The sequence below is a fragment of the Meleagris gallopavo genome, chromosome 8, assembly GCF_000146605.3.
Source record: "Meleagris gallopavo isolate NT-WF06-2002-E0010 breed Aviagen turkey brand Nicholas breeding stock chromosome 8, Turkey_5.1, whole genome shotgun sequence".
Taxonomy (NCBI): domain Eukaryota; kingdom Metazoa; phylum Chordata; class Aves; order Galliformes; family Phasianidae; genus Meleagris; species Meleagris gallopavo.
Window position 1 is genome coordinate 34236815 of NC_015018.2, and position 22785 is coordinate 34259599.

The 22785-nt window shown below is 44.9% G+C and overlaps 1 long non-coding RNA gene across 11 annotated transcripts in view; it reads left to right on the top strand.

Annotated features, from left to right (window-relative positions):
* LOC104912096 overlaps window positions 1-22785 on the top strand; it is a 48539-nt gene that overhangs the window by 20097 nt on the left and 5657 nt on the right. For 4 of the 11 annotated variants that reach the window (XR_004160563.1, XR_004160564.1, XR_002117386.2 and 1 more), the window contains 8 exons: window positions 69-5351; window positions 5655-5842; window positions 8825-8895; window positions 9602-10763; window positions 13258-13322; window positions 17745-17923; window positions 18925-19067; window positions 20386-20545. This is a non-coding gene — a long non-coding RNA (uncharacterized LOC104912096). The remainder of the gene's footprint in view (window positions 1-68; window positions 5352-5654; window positions 5843-8824; window positions 8896-9601; window positions 10764-13257; window positions 13323-17744; window positions 17924-18924; window positions 19068-20385; window positions 20546-22785) is intronic. The other 7 variants (XR_004160569.1, XR_004160571.1, XR_004160567.1 and 4 more) reach the window with 7 other exon arrangements.

The following is a 22785-nucleotide window of genomic DNA, read 5'->3' on the forward strand; positions in this document are numbered from 1 at the left end:
ATAACAATACAGTAATAATACAATAAAACAACAATAGATTTTTATTTTGCTTTTTTTTTTTTAATTAGGCTGCAAAGCAACCTCATGTGGGAGTGTGCAGCAAGTCCATGACCAAAACGCTGCTGTGGTGCTGAAATTCAGCACATCTGGCCAGCTGCCTCATGCCTGGATCATTGCAGGAATAGGAGAGATTCTACTAACGTGGGTGCCAGTGGAAAGCATTCCCCCAAACCTAACAGAAGGGGCTGGAAGGGCAGACTGAAGGTCAGTGCACGCTGGGTAACACGATATCTAGGGCTGTTCTCCAATGCAGTACTTGGAAGCTTGGAAAGCTTCACGGATACTATGGGATCAAGCTGGTATAAAGCTGGCGTGAACTCCAGCCCCCAGCAGTGCTGATGGAGTGCTGATGAGCAGAGCCAACAGCACTGGCACTGTCGGCCACCTGGCACCTTCCCATCCAACTGCTGCTTACACCACCACCGCAGTTACAGGGAGGTGGAAGCATGTCTATCATATGCTGTGGAAAAGCAGAAGTGGGGAGAGGGTCCCCCAAACTGGCTTAACAAAAGAAATCCTCACCTGGGAATGGATGGATGAAGATCAGAGCCAGATCAATGACGTTTACAACAATTTTAATTGGCATGCAACAAACAAAATCCAGAGGCTGGGGAACTTATCCCACAACTCATGTGCTGCTAGTGCTTGGTGCTTTCTGTCAGTAAGTCCTGCTATGACTCATGAAATTGGGCACTGTGGGCACAGCAACCATTTTCCCCTACCCCTTCAGGAGGTGTCTTTATCATTTTACTTAGTGATGCATAATAGAGGTCAGGAAGGCAGCAATATTTTTTATCTGGCTGCAGTAATTAGATGAAAACTTAGTACTAGAAATGGGCAAACAGAATTAACCAGCTTATTTAATGGAAAACGAGTGACTTACATAGCAGGGTAAATATAGTTCAGTGTGTATTTGAAAGTTAAATGAGATGTGCATTAGAACACGTTTTAGTTTTAAAATAGTTCCATGCTTAAAATCACTTGTACAGTCACTGTGGTTAAATGCATTTAGCAGGATGGGAAAAATGGGCAGCTTTGGGGCTTTGGTGGTGGTGCTGTTTGAGTGATGTCTGTCAGTGGGTTCACAGCCTGAATGTTGCTGCAGGAGCAGGGCAGGGCAGGAGGATGCTCAGGTTTTGGGGTTGATACCACTCTTTGGCACTGCAAGGGTAAATGTGCCACAATGCTGGAACCACGAGACAAGCTGGGGGGTTGGGTGTTGTCTGGGGCCTCGTGAGCAGATGCATTAATCTGATTTCTTACCTACAAGTCCCTGCTTGTTTCTCTAAAATAACCATTTAATTATTATGCAAGAAATCAGCCATTCATAAGCATCCTTATGGAATAAAAACAAAGGATTTCACCCCCTCTCCCCCTCTCTTTACAGGATTAGTTTATTTGTTGGATCAGAATTATCTTAATCTGGTAGATGTCCTTCAGCAAGTTATAAACAAGAGCGACATCTTTCCGCCAATGGATTTCATTTAGCTGGCTCTGATAATTTACAAGATGTTTGCAGTTCTGAGTCCCTTACAGTAATGACTTGTCCAAATAAATTAACATGAAAAAATCCCTTGTTAACACTCAAATAATCAAATTCTTTTGTCAACAACATCCCCAAATAACTTGCATTGACTTTAGTCAAAGTTTGTTAGAATGAGAGACTTACTGTGAAGCACAGCTACTCCACCATGAACCCAAGACTGCTAATTTCCAAGTTAAGTAACTGTTCTCATTTTCAAAGACCTGTCACCAAGTTCTTTTTCAGCAAAAACAGGCCAGAAGGAAGGAGGATGAAGCACAGGAGATGCATCAAATTCAGGTTGGTATCAGAGCAATGTCTGCTCCAGAGAGCGGCCAGGCGCTGGCACAGCTGCCCAGGGGTGGGCAGTCCTTGTCCATGGAGGTGTTCAGAGCTGCAGGGATGTGGCACTGAGGGACGTGGGCTGTGGGACTGTGGGGTGGTGGGGTTGGGGTTTTCAGGGGTCTTTTCCATCCTGAATGGTTCTGTGATTCTACGATCCTATGAAGAGGAGTGCATCCCACTGAGCCCTGCAGCCTCCTGTCTTCGGGGACACGTGCAGTTGCAAAGCTCACAGAAATGCTTACTGGCTATAGGTGCTGGGAATCCTGTGAAGTGCAGAGGTGCTGTGTAAGTGTGCTCCTCAGCCCAAGGCTGCAGCAGCATGGAGCTGTGCAGGACCCGTCACCAGGCGGACATTTCCAGGTGTTTTTTCACCCTTCCTTCCTCCAGAGCTACTGAGGCAGCTCAGTCCACCCAGCAATGCCAGGTACTTCATGCACACGAAAACAGAACAAACCAATTTCAGTAAACTATGTGAAGCTCCTGGAGGATCTTTTTGTTAGGAGTTGAGCGGGCTGTAAATAACAGAGGTATTAACAGTAATTCACACCCCTGGGACAAGCCATAGAGGATTACAGCCGTGTGGAACCATTTGCCTTGAGAAAAATGACAAAATTTCCAAGGACTAGATGGCTTCTGGAGAGAAGATTTGAAGCTCAGACTGCACTTGTCTTGAGCTTATCCGCTATCAATTCCAGTTCGTACAAAGACATTTACTCCTATTATTATTATATCCCTGCCCTTTCTCGCCCTTGAAGTATTGGCATTGTGGCTCTGAAGACAGATTCAATTAACAAACCGGATAGATGCTGACCTTTACGGGGTTGTTATTCTATCCTTGATTTGCTTTAGGGGAGAAATATTTCTTTCTTGTATAAATATGAAATAACAAATAAATAACCAACAATTGATTTGTAGTTTCAAAAAAAAAGAGAGAGAGAGGGGGAAAGAGAGGAAAGAAATGAACTAGTCAGGCACGGACACTGGCATTAGCTGAAGGGCTTCGGCACCTTGTGCAGGGATTACTCACTGAGCACACCGCCATCCATCACGATTACAGAGCTGTTGGGGGATTTCTAGAGCAGTTTTTTTCCAGAGAATCGGGTAACTGAGGCAGCATAGTGTTTGCACCTTTTTGTTACCACCATGATTGATTTTCTGCAGTCCAAGAAGGAAATTTTCTTTTTTGCTACTTTTTTACATTACAGACCACTGTCCTGCAGCATCACATGGGATTGCTGAGATGGGATGCAGGGACAGGGACAGAGTCAGCAACAGGGATACGGATAGAAATAGGGATAGAAGCAGAGATAGGGATAAGGATAGAGATAAGGATAGGGGTAGGGATAGTGACAGTGATAGGGCTATGGATAGGGACAGGGACAGGAGTAGGGATAGGGATAGGGATGGAAACACGGATATGACTAGGATGTGGTGCTTTGGGGCATCCCAATTCTGATCTCCCCTGGATGAGGCTCTACTCTTCCCAGGGAAGGTGAGCTTGGTTTTAGGGTGCTCACTGAGCACTGATGGTGATGTTGGAAATCCTCTTTTCTGTAGTGATTGCCTTGTATCTATGCATGGCCAGGTCCAATGTCCTGCTGAAAGGGCTTCGTGCTCACTTGTTTACCTTGGACAAGGCCAATAAACCCATAGTTCGCTTGACGATGATTGAATGGTGTTTGGTATTGGCTCACTTTTTCCTGGTGAAGACTAAAATGGAGGTGGGTGATGGGAACACAGCCTTCATGGTGGGGGAAGGAAGCACATGTTTTCCTGCTTTATGCTTCCATCTATAGCCACGAGCAAATAAAAATTTGTATCTTACATAAAAATTACTTCCTGCACAACAAACACATCAAGGCACAAACTTGCCTCATTTATATTCACATTCCAAAAAATGATAGTTTTATACTTCAAAACAGCTTTCTTCCCCCCTCTCCTTCTCTCACCACATGCACACACTTGGGACAAGATCAAACAGCTCTTCATTTTTCTCTAACAATAATGTAATTATTATACAATGTTAATTGTAGAGAAATCTGAGGACAACTCAGCATGTAAAAATCCTAATTAATATTTTTATAATACTAATTATTTTATAATTATAATTACATATAATTATTATCCTTTAATAATTCCATGCTCTCATGCTACAAGTATTACACTTAACCTTTTCAATACTGGTCCTGACTGTTGCTTTTTCTCAGACTAATCTGCTATTCCGTGGATTGTGCCACTTACAGCAGTGGGACATCCTTGTTGCTGGTTTGTACTATTGCTGCTGAAGTCACTTGAATTCTTGAGTTTGGGTTCATTTCCATTTTTGCTGGCCATCAGGGTGCTGCCTGCCCTGCCTCACCCATGAGGGGACAGCTGACACCTGCAGGCAGGTTATCTTGATGGAAACTAAGGTCAAAAGGGCACAGCAAACCAAGGCAAGGAATTTGCATGGGTAGCCCCATGTATTTTCTGTACCTGTTTCTGCAATGGTATTTGTTCATTTAAGATCATCTACATTCAGCAGGATGCTGGACAAGAAGTGCTGACATCCTTTGCCACCCCTTAGTGTTCTTACAGTATGGTGCATAGTGAGCAAGACTACCATTCATCATCCTTCTTTGCCTTGAATTCTTCCCATTTCTGTCTTTCCTTCCCTGATCATTTTTCTATCTATCTGATCCAGCAAGTAACAAAATACCACGCCCATTTACATGGAGCCTGGCAGTTCCTCTACTCAGAGCCATACGAACCCACTGCTCTGTTCTGGTTCTGCCCAGCCCTCCTGGTGCCTGCATCATCGCTTGCAATTAACAGGCAACATTCTTCTGACAGATGAACACAGAAAAAATTGTTTTCAATTATAAATACTCAAAATTCTACAAAAAAAAGAAAGAGATCAAATGTTTTCTTAGCTCCTTGACATCTTCGAATACATGTTAGACAAGGGAAAAGATCAGTGCTTCTGGTAACTCATAAAAACCTTTCCTTTCTGGTGGCAGAATTTGTAAAATTTGAGTATCTCCTCTAATCTTAACCTTAGGTGATCCACTAAACTCAGAGAAGTCTTCGCTGGAACAATAGAAGGCGTTTGGTATTCCAGGTGCTGGCTTTTGTGTACCACTACACTACTTGCTTACACAAAGGCACTCCTCTCCAAAGTGAGATAAATTGTTCTGTTGCTTCCATGTGAAGCACGTGAACTTCTCTCCCACCTTCTGACTGACATTGGAAAGGTAATGGTCTGCTCTGAACAGCACTGTCTTGCCTGCTGGATCCTTCTGCACCCATTTAGGGCTGGGCTGGAGCAGACACTGGGGCCAACTGCAGTCCACTGAATGCAACTGAGATGGATCCACCAATGGAAGAGTTCCTGCAGCACCGATGGACACCCATGTTCACCACCACAAAAAGCCATGAGACAGAGGTACAGTTATATCACTCCTATAGGTTGTATCAGCTAGATGGTATCTGCTCGGAGTACTGCTGAAAGCCTATTGATCAGCTAGTTTTTAACTTGACGCAAGCAGCCTTACAAATTTGATTTATTTTCTGTTTTGACAGAACTGCAGACTTTTTTGCATAACTTATTAACGTGCAGATTAAGCATGACGTGTTGATTTGTTACCGACCTTGAGGATTTCTTTCTATGCTGTTTGCCTCCAGCGATGAGCAGTCCTTTGGACACGAAGCTCATATCCGAATCTGTCTTTTTATTCTTATTTTTCAGTCTTGAGCTTCATTCTAATATCATGCATGCTGCATTCAATGAACAAAAAGGCAAACAGAAAGACTGAATTTACGCCAGCGAGTCACAATAAGCCGTGCATTGGCAAAATATTTAATCGTGCTGAAGTTGGAGGCCGGATCCTCCCACGTGGCTTTATTTTGGCATTGCAAACTGCACATCTTCTAAAGGTCAGAGCTTCTGATTTCCATATTCTTCTGTTTCTTTTCTTCTTTCCCTTGATAATTCAGTTCATTTTCATAGTCTTATCTAATGTTTCACTACCAAGACTTCTGACCTTTTCTGCATTTCTTTGCCTCCGTAAACGAGCTGTCCTTACGGTGTGTTGGTTCCTCAGCACAGCCCATAGCACAGCCATCTGACTGCAGGAGGGGCAGCTGGGGGCTGCTGCTGGGGCAGGGCATGAAGGGCCCAGTCAGCTCCTGACCTGAGGAGCTCACACCAAGATATGTACCTTAATATTATGTAAATTACAAGTCAGTCTGTGTAAGGAGTAATATTAGGGCTCTGCTATGTGACCGGATAGCCACAACCCACCAGGGCGGCAAAAAAAATCTGATTTAAAAGCAGCTTCATTATTATTTATTGAGTATTGAAGTTGTAGGCACATTAGGAATATAAATGGATGCACAAATGATCTAATTTGCAATCACTGTACACCGCCTTCTGTAATGGTTCTCATTGGAGAAAGGCAGACAGTATCATTACTTTTGTTGTTTATCTTTTAGCATGTCATCTTTTAGTCACTGCTCATATGCTCAGTGAGTGCGGTACCAAGCAGAGATAGGCAGAAATGCTTTGCTTTTTGGCTGGAGCTTGCCTTGTCTTTCCTGTTGCCAGAGCACTCCAGCACTGCCTGTCCTGTCCCAGCCCCCTCATCGCTTTCCTTTTGTTCCCATCTTCCCTCGATGCAGGGAACTGCTCACATCTGTCTCCCCAGATTTTCCTGGGTCTCTAAAACAGTGAAAGAAGCATTAACAGAAATTAGGGATAAAAACAACCATTGGAACAGGTTGCCCAAGGAGGCTGTGGATGCCCCATCCCTGCAGGCATTCAAAGCCAGGCTGGATGTGGCTCTGGGCAGCCTGGGCTGCTGGTTGGTGACCTGCACACAGCAGGGGGTTGGAACTGGATGAGCACTGCGCTCCTTTTGCAACCCAGGCCATTCTATGATTCTATGATTATTTAAAAATCATACAAACCAGCATTTGGGAAACAGAAAATAAATTGCGTGTAGAAATGTTCTATTTCTCCGATGAGAGAGGAAGGCTGTACCCCACAGGTACTGTGCTGACCCTTTGCAGACAGAAGGGACTGACACTGCAGTCATTTCACAAATGTGAGCTTCCTGATGAATGAATATGAGCAGAAAAGAGAATAAGGGAAGTGACAACCTAGCACCAGCAGCATTCATTTGCTACAGTTTTATCATTTACTTGTGAAAAACTTAATATATCTTTATCGCTCCTTCCCCGATCAAAGCTCTATAGCCTCTGATATTCTACTCAGTGAACTGAAATATCTCTCAATATAAAAGCATCCTCTTCTAGCAGCACTGGGAACCATTATGGTATATTGTTATGTACACTGGTATTACCTAAGGAAATATTCAGAGGTTGGAAAAACAGACATTTTAAGAGAGAGTGGAAACACAACTTCTAAATTAAATTAACAGTTTTCCTTGGTTTAATTCAGCCTGGTATTTTATCTTCTAACTGAACCCCTATACATGGATGGAAGAATCATAGAATCATAGAATGGCCTGGGTTGAAAAGGACCACAATCTAATGGCTCATCTAGTTTCATCCCCCCTGCTATGTGCAGGGTCACCAACCACCAGACCAGGCTGCCCAGAGCCACATCCAGCCTGGCCTCAAACCCTTTACTGAGGAACAAGGGAAAGAAAGCACTGTGGACTGTGGAGTCACCCACATCACTTCTGTTCCTGATGCTCAGCACTGAATGCACAGCCATCCCCATGGCCAGACCCACCCAGGAGCTGCATGGCCAGCAGGGCCATGATGCCATTCATTGGGGTGGAAACAATGTTTGCAATTTGGATTCTGCTGCCTGTGATAACATGGTATGCACTCCTCTCATCCTTTTATTCCAGCTCATGCGTTTCCCAGTTTTTTGGATCATTGAGTTGGTTCGTGAGTTTAACAACTGCCAGTGCTGCGTGTGCTGTAAATAGGAGAGCTTTGCAGAGCAGACAGCTGCGGTGTGGGACTGCTGATACAGTGCATGTATGCTTATTGCTGCTGGAGCCTCAGCCTGGGAAAGCCCAGAAATTACCATTTTGAGCAATGCTTCTTTCCCCCATCTTATTTACAGTGCACGGTTCACTGGTTAAAACTGTTAGAGCTGAAATTGCTAAAGGAACTCAACCTCAAATATGTTCCAAGTCACTCCCTGAATGAAGAGGAGAACCCTCGCAATAACCACCAGCAGTTCATCTCAGGGCATCTTCTGGAGAACACGCTGTTATCTGGCAGTACTGCAAAGTGTGTGCAGAAAATGCCATTATTCACACTCCCAGCTGATTTAATATCAGCATTTTCTGTTTTCTGCCCTATTCCCATGAGGGACAGAAAGTCATAGAATCATAGAATGGCCTAGGTTGAAAAGAACTGTGATCATCATCTAGTTTCACACAAGTATGTGTGTATCTATCTGCCCAGCATGGCCATGGGGGAATCCCTGCTGGTGGGTGCTGCCACAGCCACTGCCCAGAGGATAAACTGAGCGCTGCTCCCATTCCTCCCCTCTGTTAGACAGAGATAATTGCAGCCCTAGGTCACAGCCAGCACGGGGATGTGCTGAGAACCACCTAGGAAGTGTTCTGCTTGGGAAGCTCTGCAAATACTCATTGGATTGTAGAGCTGCAATTATTCTAGATCTATGGTCTTTTAAAGATAAAACTTAATTTAATATTTAATGTTCTGCAGATTAATATTATTATATATGATGCTGTAGCAATATATATGATTGCTTGCAGCAACACATTAAAGCAGAAGAGGATTTAAGCGGACATTTAAATGGAGGTGACTCTAAATGCTCGGATGGGTGACCTGAACTTTTCGGTTTTAACATATCTTAAACTACTTGGAGTACACTTGAAATGAGCAATTTAACACATTTGCTCTTTCCAGCTTCTCTAGGAGCACTGGCAAAACCTTACACTGAGGACCAGTTCTAATTTGTGGAGGATGTGGAAGAGCAGGTAAGCGTGCCCAAGCATGCCCTTTTTTTTTTTAACCAACATCACCATAGAGTCATGGAATCGTAGAGCCATAGTCTCACCTAAGTCAGCCTGTTTCTCCAATATGAGCAGTTTATTCTATATGAGAAGCTGCTGGTGTCACCAGTGCACAGGAAGAAGCAGCAGCCCCCATATGAACCTGCTGCTGGGGCTTGGGGGTTGGGTTTTGGACAGCACTGCCAGCTGTTCTTTGTTATTGGAAATAAAGGTAAATAATCCAAGGTGCAAGAAGTTAAACTCTCTAAATCCCACCTGCATGTGTGCACCCATGTGGAGAACTCAAGAATGAGCGGATAGGATAGACATCTCCAGGTCCGTTCTCCAGACCTCTGCTGGGCTGCAGTGCTGCTATGTACCACCATGGGAGCATCTAGATGTGTGGCATTGTGCCCACCGTGTCCCAGCACTGGGATGTAAATGCTCTGCCTGCTGCAGGCTCAGCACGTGCAGTGGGGACAGAAGGCACTGCTAGGTCCTGCCCTGCTGCCAGGGGCACACAGCCCTGTGCTGTACTGAGCTGCAAGGACCCGCTGCCACTGGTACTGCTTGGTCTCTATTGAATGCACACTATGGAATTTAATCAGTGAAATGAATTTGCTAATGAACTTGTTAATGAGCTTGCCATATCTCATATTGTTCATTTCTTCTGTTCTTTCTCTTTTTTTAGTGGGAAGAAAGAAAGCTGTTGCTGCTGTTTGGCAGCTTGATGTTTTGGGTTTTTTTCTTCTTTGCTTTAGGCAAATGAAAGGAATAAGTTCACTTGTAATTGCTTTCATGTAAAGAAAAGTTAATAGAAATTTTAATAACAGTAGCAGCTTAAGAGAGTTTGAGGCCACGACACACGCAATGCAATGGAGGCAGCTCTTGCAACAGGCTGCAGCTGCCCATTGCTATGGCTCTGCTTGTGGCACAGGGGGAGAGTTTTGGGAGAGTTCAGAAGGGTTCGTTCTGCCCTGGTTTTGTGCAGCCCTGTGTGCCCATCGCTTACACAGACCACCACGTAGCAGCAGTGTGACTATTAGTCACAATACCAATATACATAAAAAGGAACAGGCTCAGTAATATATATGTTGAACTATTAGTGGCTGTTGTATGTGCCCTTCTGAGCTTTTCCCCCTTGGGATCCACAGCCTCAGCACTTCCTTCCCTTTCTCCTGGGCAGCAGCAGCATTTCTGTCCTACTAGTATCACAGATAGCATGGCTGTTTGCTTCTCCATGGATGGGGACTGCCCACACTTGGGCAGCTGTGCCAGTGCCTGGCTGCTCTCTGGAGCAGACACTGCCCTGATACCCAACCTGACCCTCCCAGGCACAAGGTGAGGCCAGCACCTCCCATGAAGATGAAGGGGAGGAAGAGTGGGGTGCACCACCATGCTCGCCCCATTGGCAGAACCACCTGGGGGTCTTCATGGACCAGCTTTGTGAAGGATGCTTTGTGAAGGATGCAGTTATTGTGCATTGTCCTTGTAGAATCACCTCAGCAGTAACCTTGTACCACTGCGCATTTTCCTGGCACACTGACAATCCCAGTGAGCAGCTGCAGTTCCGTGGTGGCTACATTAGGAATGTGGCTTCTGCAGCCATCACTGTGGCCATCAGCAGCGGATGTCTGCTGTGCAGAGGGACATGGGTGCCAACAGCAAGCACCTGGGCATGGAAAGCTGGTTTCTGTTACTGAAGGTGAACACCTTTAGTTTGTAAATGCAAGAAAACTGGAGAAGTTTATGAAAGAAGATAAAGGATGGGTACAGGAGACAAAAGACTCATCGCCTTGCAGGAAAGAGGTGAATACAGAAGAAGAGGAGATGGATTGAAGCTCGTTTTGAAGGTTAGGATGCTTTTCCATTTTCTTTTGTTTCTTCCCTATTCATTTCAAAGAGAACTACACGGAATAATAATCTACTTGTTTTGTCTGTGTGATAATTGCACTGATAATTTACTGTGATTTAAATAATCAAATTCGGAGTTCTGCATGTCATAGTCTGAAAAAGACTTTCTTTAATCTCCAAAGATGCATATTCATGATGCCACTATATATAGCGAAAGAAATTACGGTGCCATTGTCTACTTCAAACAAGTCATTCATTTCCTGCTGTTTGAAAAAAGATGAAGGAGTTGAAACATATGATGATTGATTTGTACTTTCAAGGCTCACCTCCTCTCCCTTTGGTAATGGATTTCTTTATCTATCAACAGCTATTGTTGTCATTTAGTGTCTGCCCCGTGCAGCCTGCGCTCAGCCTTAAGTGCTGTGTCAAGCACATCCATGCCTTGGCATTTTGCTGCCAGCCCAACTCGTTTTTAGCTCTTGCAGCAAACAGGTTGCTCATTTTCCAGCATCAGATACCCCCATGCCTTTGCTTTCTACATCACGATGTGCCTTGCCATGGCTGGGGGCGGATGAAGGGTCTCATGAGGTCCCCTTTTGGTGCACATGGGATTGAAACCAAGAGGAGCACCTCCATTTCTGTACTGGATTTGAACATTTATAGCATCAAATTTAACCAATTTACTGTGCCAGGTAACTAAAACCCCGTCAGAAGCCTCTCTGTGGAACACAGTTTGCATTTGAAGGCTAAAAGAAATTCATTCTAGAAATAAAAACACCAATGTAACACAGGTCAAACGTCTGCACTTTTGTTGACTTTAAAATTTAATCTGTTCTATATGACTATGCATTAATATCAAAATACATTTGCTAGGAGTAACAGCCAGAGGATGGTAATGGGGATTGATGGGAGGGATGGAGAATTTCCATCCTGGGCTGTGAGATACTGCTGGGGCAGAACTGTCCTGAAAGCCACAGTGTAATGTGGTGAGAGTTTCAAGGTGGAGAAATACAAATATAACACTGAAAGATGTTGGGCCAGCTACAGCTTGAGGTGTCATGTTTAAGGAGGGATTAAATAATCCAGCTGAGAAAACAAGATGGTATGAATCGTTAAATGTCAATTCGATAGCTGGTTACTTTTTCATTCCTCTGTTCTCAAGATATCTTGAAAGAATGCACAATTTTCCTCCAATCTGTGTGTCACTTTCACCTGTGCAGGTGCAGCATGGCACGTAGTGGCTGTAATTCTTCTCTCCAGTCATTGGAAGGGCATGAAATTTAGGACTCCTGCATGAACAGTTTTGCATACACTTCCGAAATGTGGTCACTGTTATTGTTATTTAATGTTTTCATATACCAACACTAGATGAGAATTGGATTAAAATCCAAATGAAATAAACAGAATTAAAAGATCCTTTCACCAGAATTGATGTATTGATAGAAACCTTTGCAGTATAACTGAATTAACAGCAGGAGGGGAACGGGTAAATAATTTATTCTCTGTGCACGTATCACTATTTTCAAAATATGTATTACTGAGCTGAGTGTGGAAAAGCTCTGCAAGGTTCTTTCTTTTGTACATCGTTCTTCTTGAAACCAGAACCGAAGCTTTTCCACTTTGGTGAGCCCAATGCAGCAGGCACTGCTTCATTGCAGCCTCACTTGAGCCTTTCCTCCTCTTTTAGCCTGAGTAGAAGAGGAGGACATGAGATTTATTGCATAGAGCAAAGCCTCTTTTGTACCTCTGGCCAAGAAGCCTGTTGTCGTCGTGCTGGATTTATAGTTAAGCTGATGTTTAATCCCTGCAGAATTTAGTCTGTTTGCTGTGAAGTCTGAGCTAATAGAGAGAAAGTCCTGTGTGCAATGCATTTTTTAAACTTACTTTTTTGTTCTTTATGGAGAAATATTTCTGGAAAATGTTGGTGGTAGAAATGAAAAGAACTAGATTTTTTTTCTTCTCCTTTATCAGAGACAATTAGCTACTTAATTACTGAACATGGCTTTTAACAGTGGCTGCGATGAGCTACAAGTTTCCATTTTCTTAGACTCAGCCATCAAAGACTTTCAGAAGATGCTTTTTATTGGGAAAAGATTCCTCCAGTGGACAAATACTTTGCAGTCTGCAGATTCAAGGGTCATGTATATCTAAAATTACTGAGGGCACACTAAAAAACTAAGTGGTTAAAAGGCACAGTGAGACAAGCTCTGGCATCCACTCGCATCTAGAACTGCACAGATGAGCTCACCCTGGTTCATTAACAGACCCTTTAAGTGCTGTTGGACCTGGTTTAGAAATTGGTCCCATCTGCCCTCCAGCCTCACCTGAGCCCTCCCTTCCCTGAAGGACCCCTAATGAGGTAAAATACCTGAGCACCACAAGGCAACTGTGGGAACAGCAATAATGCACAAGCAATTTGTATCTCACACTTTGACTATTTACCTTTGGAAGCAAGCTGTGGTTGTTTCTCATTTATTCATTCTCTCCCTACAGGCAGAAGGAGCCATCCCCAGGTCAGCTTCCCATACTTCCAATGACATTTATGGAAGTGAACAGAGGTATGTGCTGCCAGGAACCTCACTTATGAGCGCCAATCTGCTTAGCCCAGGGAGAAAGGGGAGCACTGGGGGGGTTGGCACTGAGCAAAGGGGAGACTTGTCCCACAGGGCAGGCAATGCCCTCGTGGGAGGAATGGGTACTTTTGAAAAAAGGAGCATCAGCATTAGATTCACCTGTATATTTTGCATTCAGTTCTTCTCATATACAGTCATGTGAGAAATAGTGTTTGCTTTGAAAAGATAAATATTGAGTGTAAGTTCTGAGTGCTCATACTGTGTTTTATAACGTTATGGCATTGACTAGAAACATAGAATCACAGAATGGTTGGGTTGAAAGTGTCCTTGAAGTGAGACAGAAAGGTCCTTGGCATCAGCCAAAAGCAGATTCCCAGCCTTGCCCCCATGTCCCAGACACAAACTTCTGAGTGGTAGGGACTGAAGTCCCTCTGGTGGGACCTGGGCAGCACCATGCAGGTCCAGGCACACATTGCCTGCAGAGCAGAGTCCCAGAAGTGCAGGAGATCGGAACAGAGGCCACCCAGTGCAGCCTGGTCTCCTGAGGGGATTCACTCCAAATCCCCATGTAAGATGGGTTAATTGTAGAATTATAAAACCATAGAATGGCCTGGGTTGCAAAGGCCCACAGTGCTCATCCAGTTCCAACCCCTGCTGTGTGCAGGTCACCAACCAGCAGCCCCAGGCTGCCCAGAGCCACATCCAGCCTGGCCTTGAATGCCTGCAGGGATGGGCATCCACAGCCTCCTTGGGCAACCTGTTCCAGTGCCTCACCACCCTCTGGCTGAAAAACTTCCTCCTCACATCCAACCTAAACATTCCCTGTGTTAGTTAGCTACAAGTTGGGATTTCGGTTCCTTAAGTACCAAAATTAATGATTCCTTTGTTTAGCTGATGAGAGTTCCAAGCCTAATTAATTTCTTGTCACACTGGGCTGTGCTTGTAGAGGAGGAAATAGTGGGGAAAAGTAGATGAAGCTCAAGTAAAAGATGCATAAATTAAAAGCCTGATTTGCAGTGGCCACATTTCTCTCCTCTCTTCAGATTTCCTGTTTACCTCATTTATAAGAAGTAAAGCCTGAGCCTGCCGGAGTATTAGCTTAGAATAGAAAACTCCATAAAATCAGATGGCTTTGGTTATATACCTGTTTTTGAGGTAACACTGGGACAGCACACACTGTTATCCCATCAGAACTGCTGGCTGAGTGACCGGGTTGGATGGGGCCCTGGGCAAAGTGACCTGCTGGGGTCAGCCAGCCCATGGCAGGGGGGTGGAACTGGGGGATGTTTGAGATCACTTTCAACTCAACACATTCTAGGAGTCTATCATTCTAAACAACCAATTACACAAAGAAGGTTAATGCCTTAAGGAACTGAAAACAGATTCTATTATTCTGTGATTTGAAGGTAAATGGTGGTGATGCTTGACTGAGATTCAGAATTGCATGTGGAGGTCACCTGCATTTGTACAATGTGAAAAACTCCAATGATGGCCAAATTTCTCATGTTGAAATGTGTGCTGTTCCCTAGAAGAGCACCTTGCCCCGAATAGCCTGGAAGGTTCAAAACCTGATACATCTTCTTAACGTATTGCAGGAGGAAGTCTCTCCCTGGGAATATTAGGGACTTTACAAGTGGAGAAAATAAATTCTGCTCTCCCTAAGTAATGCTGCATGCAGTGGGAGTCTAATTTTAGATTCCCACTGCTGCCTGTAAATCTGGGCTTTGTGTCTTTCCCAGCTTGATGGAAGGGCATATTTAATTACCAGGAGTTGCAGTTGTATGGACAGGCCTTTCATCAACAAAGCGTATGTCTTTTAGTTTTGTAATTGTAGGAATCCCATTATTTCTAATCTCTGAGTAACCAAACACATAAACTATACCTGCAGGATGCACTTGAGGCTGCTGATCTAAAGCAGTGCAGGAAAGGATCTGCCATGCAGAGAGGTGTGTGTACAGCCATTCTATCTAACTTTTGTTTTCAGCTCCTAAAACATGAGATAAAACTTCATCCCAGACAGGCTGCTGAGCTTTGCTTCTGTCTGTCTTCTCTGGGGGAATGCTTTCTTGAAACTCTCTTTCCCCCCAGAAAATGCAGTTGCCTGATGTCCTGGGCCCTGCCAGCATCCAGATGTGGGCACCATCAGAGGGGAAGCAGCCCCCTCAGCCCAGTGATGCCCAGGACCACCCCAGAGCTGCAACACTGCACACCCAGCTCATGGCTCAGTGCAGCTCCTGTTGGGTTCTGACTTGTTGTGTGCAAGGCAAATGAGATGTGGGGGGGAATTTGAACAACTTTTTTCAGCAATCAGACTTTGGATGAGAACAGCTCCCTTTCTTTCCGTTTGTAATCCATGAGAGGAAATTCTGAGGAAATCCATGTGTTCTGTTCCAGTCCTGAAGTGAGACACTCACAAGGACAAACTTTGCAGGAGGATGGTGAGGAACTGAATAGCTCTGGGCAGCAGGTGTGTTGCTTTATCTGTGTGTACAAAGCTGACACAGAGCGAGCAAGCAGCAGCCTGGCAGCTCAGCAGAGCTTGCTAGGGTGGGAGCCCAGCTCTGTGATGCTTAACGAATTCTCCATGCTTAATGAATCACAGCGTGCCCATGGTGTGCTACTCGGGTGGTTGGAGTGAGGGGAAGGCTGAAGGAAACTTCCCATAGGGGTGGGAGGAATGGCAGCAGTGCAGCAGATGGAGTGCTCTGCTGACATGCAAAGCAGTGCGCATTAAAAGGAGTAATGTGAAGTGTAACTCACTGGTGAGCTCTAAATTAGCTTTAGTCATGACAAAGACATGGACATCACTGTGGAGAGTTAATAAAAGTATCTGCTGAGTAGGCAGTGGCTTGCAAAGAAAGACAAGCGGAATGTTCGGGTGTTTAAAGGCTTGGAACAGAAATTGTAACTGAAATACGATGGTGCTGCCATGTACATGAAGGATATTGCCTTGCTGCAAGCACTGTGGGTGTTTGTGATCCTGCTCTGGTACACAAAGCAGTGGGGCAGGGAAGAGTTACTGATAGCAGCTGAAGCCACACCAAAAAATCTGCATGTCCCCTTGGAGTTGAAGCTGGAGTCAGGGACCAAACCACCCAGCCATCAGCTGTAATGCTTGCACAGGAGGCTTTCACACCTTGATTCCTATTATATGCTGCTGAAGTGTAAGTTTGCTTTGAAAATTCTTTAAATGGTGCTATAAAGATCAAAAAAAAGCTGTGAGGTCACCAGGAGCTGGCTGGCTTCTGGGACCAGCGTCCTGCTGGCAATGCGGCCAATGCAGGGTTAGGTTGCTCGGTGAGGTTCTGCCTATCTGCCCATACTGCAGGACAATAATTTCCATCTCAAGCTCATTATTGTTCTCATACGAGCCGATTGACTTTCCTTAACTTTATTTGACTCAATCTATACATAAAAACCCACAGAGAAATTTATGGGCTTTACAATGCTCCCTTTACTGCCTCAGACACCAGAACTGCCTTTGCCCACCTCCTGTCATGTTACGTGTTGGATCTGGTCCTGGGCAACACATCACCAGATGACATTTCTGCCATCTGTTCAGGGCCAGCATGGTGCCCATGTCAGGGTGAGCTCCTGCAGTGTTCTGGCTCCCTTCTAACGACGGCTGCCTCATTAGGAGCTGCCATCTCTGGGCAGTGAGGGCACAACTCAGCACCTCATGCTATGCCACAAACTGACATCTTGTTCAACACCTGATAAAGCTCTGCGTGCTTCTGGAGGAGCAGAAGGCAAACAAGGGGCTGGATGCAGAACTCCCGATTATAGCACCCTTCTGATCTCTGCCCTGGGTCGCCATCCCATCCTGCTTTCCCCCTCCCTGACCTTCTCTCCTCCATGAGTACCCTCCCTCCAGCACACTGACTAATTTCACCCCCTGCCCATTGCAGGGCTTCGCCCTCAGGTCATTAAGATTTCATTCTGTTTCTGCTCTTTTGGCCCTTCCCAGCCTTTCCGTGCACAGATTCTCAGGAAGCTCAGGCAGGGTCACCACCCCTGAGCTCCGTATGGTAATTCCAATGACCTGCTCAGTAGTAATGCGGAGGTCTGGGCAGTGCTCAGTGCTTCCCATCACACCTGAGGTCCTCTTCTGCATATCTTTGCTTCATTTCCATCGTCACACTAAATAAGATTTCAAATGACAAGCAAGAAAAACCGAGAAACAGATTTTTGGAGAACATTTACCAATTGAGGACAAAGAAGAATTTCAAAACTGCTCAGCAAATGGCAAATCTTCAGTGTTCCCATGGGTGCCACAGCTACCCGGGTGCTGCCATGGGGTCCTGACTGTGGCCTCTGGGTTCTGGACTCATGGGAGGGAAGCCTGTAAGTCTGAACAGTCCTGATTTGTGTGCACAGCTCTGCTAAGGAGCGCTTCTCTCTTCACAGATTTCACTTTTGACCATCAGCCTGAATGTGTTCTCCCAGCTGGAAGGGCTTTTTTCACCTTGATGATCCTTGAGGTCCCTTCCAACCCAAGCCAGTCCATGATTCTATGATTCACTGACTGCATCACATCCCATAAGGTATCTCAATGCAGAGCTGAAGCAACTTCCCTTCATCTTGATGTAAGTAAAACAACGTGTTATGCTATTTGGACATCAATTTCTTATCATTGTTGCTGTGAAAACTGGTGAAAAATAGGTGTAACCAGCATAGCTCACACTGTAATTTTCTGCCTGTGGTGTTTATCTCTTGCTGCTCATTGCATCTACCTAATTCCTCCTTATTGCCACCAGCAAAGCAAAGCTTTGAGATTCTTAGCAGCGAATTCAGGAGGCAAAATATAAACACTTTCTTGTGACTCATAAATCGGCCTTTTTATAGTCAGAGCAACAAAGAGATGGGCATTCTTATCGGGAACATGCACATTGTACGCTGCCAGCAGCGCTGCCAACTATCAATAACGACACTGCAGCACATGGACCTGAGAAATATGCTGAAAAAATCCCACAAATGATTTGCTGTAAATTGCTTACAACCCACGGTTCGTGCTGCAGGGCAGAGGAGTGCTCTGTGCAGTTACATCACATCCCATCCCGGGAGTAACAGTGGGGTTTGGGAGGTGCTTCAGCACTTGGTTCTCTGTGATTTCAGCTTCAGCTCAAGCTTCTTCATGTCTAAGCCTATTTTTCTATTTATTATTATTATCAAACCTGATAATTTGTGGGAAAAAAAATATGAAATACCATCAATTTCTGGTGGTTTTTGGAGGACTGTTTCTTCTTCTGAGCACGTTTTCTGCAAATCACTGTAAATTTTACTGTTGTGTACGGAAAACTTTGTGGCATGTAGCTTCAGTTCCTGTGCTTTACACTGATCATAGAATCATAGAATGGCTTGGGTTGGAAGGACCTCAAGGATCATGAAGATCCAACCCCCCCGCCACCGAGCTCCCTATTTGATACCAGCCCAGGCTGCCCAGGGCCCCATCCAACCTGGCCTTGAACACCTCCAGGGATGGACGGAGCATCCACAGCCTCTCTGGGCAGCTGTTCCAGCACCTCACCACTCTCATAGCAAAGAACTTCCCCCTGACATCCAACTGAAATCTTCCCTTCTTTGACAGATTTTGCTTCAGTAGCCCAAATCACTCCTGGGTCACCAGACTGGATGGCTCTCTGCAAACATGGATACAACAGAACAAGGGCACATGCTGAGCTAGCTCCTGCACCTGAGATGCAGTGCCTATGGGCTCTCTCCTGGATTAAGGTCTGCAACTTGTGAGATGTGACAGCTCTAACACAGCAAGCTGTGTGTGGTGAGGGTACAAAAATAAATGTCCACACAGATCCTGCTCTGCTCATCCAGAGTCTGCAAAGGGTCAAAGCAGTGCTGCTCCACACTGCTTCCAGCTTTATTCCTCCCATTGCATAATGCTAGAGAAATAACCAAAGACAGCAAAACGCATTACTCCTTTGCTGCTCGGGCTAATCATGGCATGTCAACCAAGGAAGGTATTTTCGTAGAATCCCAGAATGGCCTGGGTTGAAAAGGCCCACAGTGCTCATCCAGTTCCAACCCCCTGCTATGTGCAGGGTTGCCAACCAGCAGCCCAGGCTGCCCAGAGCCACATCCAGCCTGGCCTCCAGTGATGGGGCATCCACAGCCTCTTTTTTAAGGACAGAGAATGTTGTCTGACTTCACCTGTGCTCAGCACTTTCTCCTGCCCCCTGGAAACCCATAGGCTGTTCTTCCTGCCTGGGACAGGAGTTTGCCCATGTCACTGCAGGCTGAGTGTCACACTCGGACAGCAGTACGTCTTCTTGCTCACTGCAACAAATGCTTTCCTCCTGGTGAGATGTCTAAAAGGAAAATGTCTATTTGCACTATATACAGAATCTCTAAAATAGGCAATTTATTCATTTCCCCTTCACTTTTATTACACCTCAAAGGAGACATCTGTTGCACAGTTTCTGTATTTTAATCATCCATGAAAAATTCGATTAATATACAGTTAATGTCTTGTCACTTTCACTAATACTAGGCAATGGGATTGAAGGGATATAAAGCATGCACAGCTCACAGAGATAGTTTGTAGGTTTATAACATATACGCTTGAAATTTGTTCTTGAAAATATGTTTTGGGGTGACCAGGTCCTGTCGTGGGCTCAGTCCACAGCAATGCCCCCATCCCCAGTGCTGTACCTTCTGCTGCAGAAGCACATGAGCTAAAACATGGTGAATTGCCACTCTCCTGATTCCTTCCATATTCTTTTCATAAACTATTTTAAACTCCATTTAAAGCCTATGTTGTTAGTGGACTTTGATGGAATGAAAATGTTTCAGATGCACCAGGTAAGTTATTCTGTCTGATTAAACCATTCTTCATACTTCAGATCAAATACCTTCAGATGCACCGTGGTAGTGTTAAGAAAAGGCTTCTTGAGTTCTGCTGGGGAGATGTGATTCTGCCCCTATGTCTTCCTAACTGAGGAACTGTAGTGTGTTCTTTATACCTCACTTCTGTGCGGGTCGTACTGCTTGAGGAACATCTGAAACATCAAATATGCCATTCCTTTCTTCCCAGAATGATTTGAAAGTTACACTGGGCCCAAAGGAGCAGCTCCTTCCACCCAGCGGCCACTCTCCATCAGACAGCACCAGGAACCAGTCTGTGTCTGGCTGCTGACTCCAGCAGGACTGACGCTGGGCTCAGGAGCAGTCTCCTGCTCGTTCTGCAAGGAGCTGTAAGTAAACCTTAAGAGAGAACTCTCAGGCAAGCCTGGTGATCCACTTTGCCCTTCACGTCCTTTGTAAAATGGGAATGATGGGTGTACCATCACCACACATGCGTGGAGTGGGTTTGTGAGAGCTAAAAGTGAGGATGCTCTCTATTTAGAAGGAGGGCTCTGATTTGAGGCAGGTTAAGTTTTTATTATTATTGAATTCTTGTGTTTCAGAACGCTCAGCTCAGAGAGTTTTTTATTAAACTCATCTGTCAGAATAGAAATACTTCCTGGAGAAGGCTGGATTGTAAGGGACGTATTCGATGAATGCGCACATATTATGTCCATAAATGTTTGTTAGAAAAATTATTCTCAACAGATCTGACAGAGATATGAAAAATTAGATCACAAATCTCATTAACAACAGAGACACTGAAAGAGGGATGAAGCCAATTACTGTCGATATTACTTGTCAGAAGAATGCCATGGCTCTTGTCTCGATGCTGGTCACATATCTCTCAGTTGAAATAACTCCACAAATGACTCCTTTTCTCCCATCAGCAATGAATGAAAGAAGTTTCTGCTTTTCTTATGCACATCCTGTTACCTTGGTTATCGGAGAGATGCACTGATAACGCTGTGAAAGGTCGGGTGATTGCAGGACTGCACTCATTGACCCCATGTGCCCCTCTGCTCCCACCTCCTGCTGGCACTTCCCTGTAGCGAGGTATCAGGCTGCTTTGTCACCATGACAACTTTGCTTTTCATGACAAAAGTAGTTTGTGGGTAGGGATTTGAGCACTCTGTAAATGTGGCTATTGAGCATCACTCACTTTGTCACTGGGAAAAGCAAAAATCCTAAACAAGTACTTTTAACTGGGAAGTAAAAGGAACGTTCCATATGGGGGCCTGTAGTGGCAATGCTAAGTCATGGCTTGAAGCAGTGATTGAGCACCTGGTGGGAAGGCAGGGCCAGACCAGGGGATCTCAGGTGCATGCAATGCAATGCAGCTGAGTGACCAGAAGGGTGGAGCCAGGATCCTCCTCTTCCCAGACCTCATTTAAGGGCTGGCAGTAGAGGTGATGGTACCTTGTTTGAGATCTCTGCTTACTGGAAGTCTTCTAAAGGTAAGTAGTTGTTCTTTCTTTGTTTCTGCATCTCTGCTGTTTTTGGGGCTTGTTCTCATTTGCTGTAGTTTAGGATTGTGCCACTCTCTGTTACTGCTGTACTTTCTGTCACATTATATATTACAGCATTGCACTTGGTGAGCCAGCCAGATACCTCCTTGCATGGGTTACCTTAAAAAAAAAAAAAATTATGCACTGGATGGTCAGTAGGACCCCAAAGCAGAAGTTTCAAAATATGCCCCAAAAAGCAGGGGTGAGACTTATTGAGGAAAAACAATCAAGAACATGGAACCTGGGAAACTTCCCAGTTCCCAGTAAAAGGAAAAAGCTTCCTCAAGTGACCCGGGCCACTATGCCAGAGTCACCAAAGGAAAAGGAATTGGCAATTCTCTGCTACTTGCTTGACAGCCCCCTGTATCTAGGGCCTCCGGTCTTGTCTGGGGGCCCCTATGTTAAAATGACTATTTTTTGATCCCAAAAGAATACACAGTGAGTTATGGGACTGGTTGACATAGGTGAAGAAATGTCACTTATTTATTGTGATCCAACCAAATTCCAGGGAGATAAGGTGGTGATTGGTGGGTTTAGGGGACAGACCATCCTTGTAACCCATGGTTATGTTGGACATGGTTAATGTTGGAGGTTTTGTGTCTCCCACCCTGGGAGTGTAAGGTGTCTATTGCCCCAGTTCTGGAGTATATAATGGGCACAGACATATTATGGGGTCTGACTCTCCAAGTGCCCACAGGAGAGTTCAGACCGAGAGAGAGAGGTGTATTAGTATGCAGGTGATACAGGCAATATGAAGAGGTCACGTGAAACATGAGGCTATTCACTTTGCCCAGTCTGTGCTGGATTACTAATTCTAAATGGTATAGATTCCCAGGGGGGGCAAGAGAGAATATTTAGAATGGTTTAGGAACTAGAAATAGTAGGGATTGTAAGACCTGCACATAGCCTATCTAATTCCCCCATACGGCCAGTACCAAAGTCAGACAGCATATGGAGAATGACAGTGGATTACATAGAACTGAATAAGGTCACACCACCCATTCATGCAGCTGTACCCAACATTGCCTCCTTGATGGATACATTGAGTAGGGAGTTAGAAACCTAACAGTGTGTCCTAGACT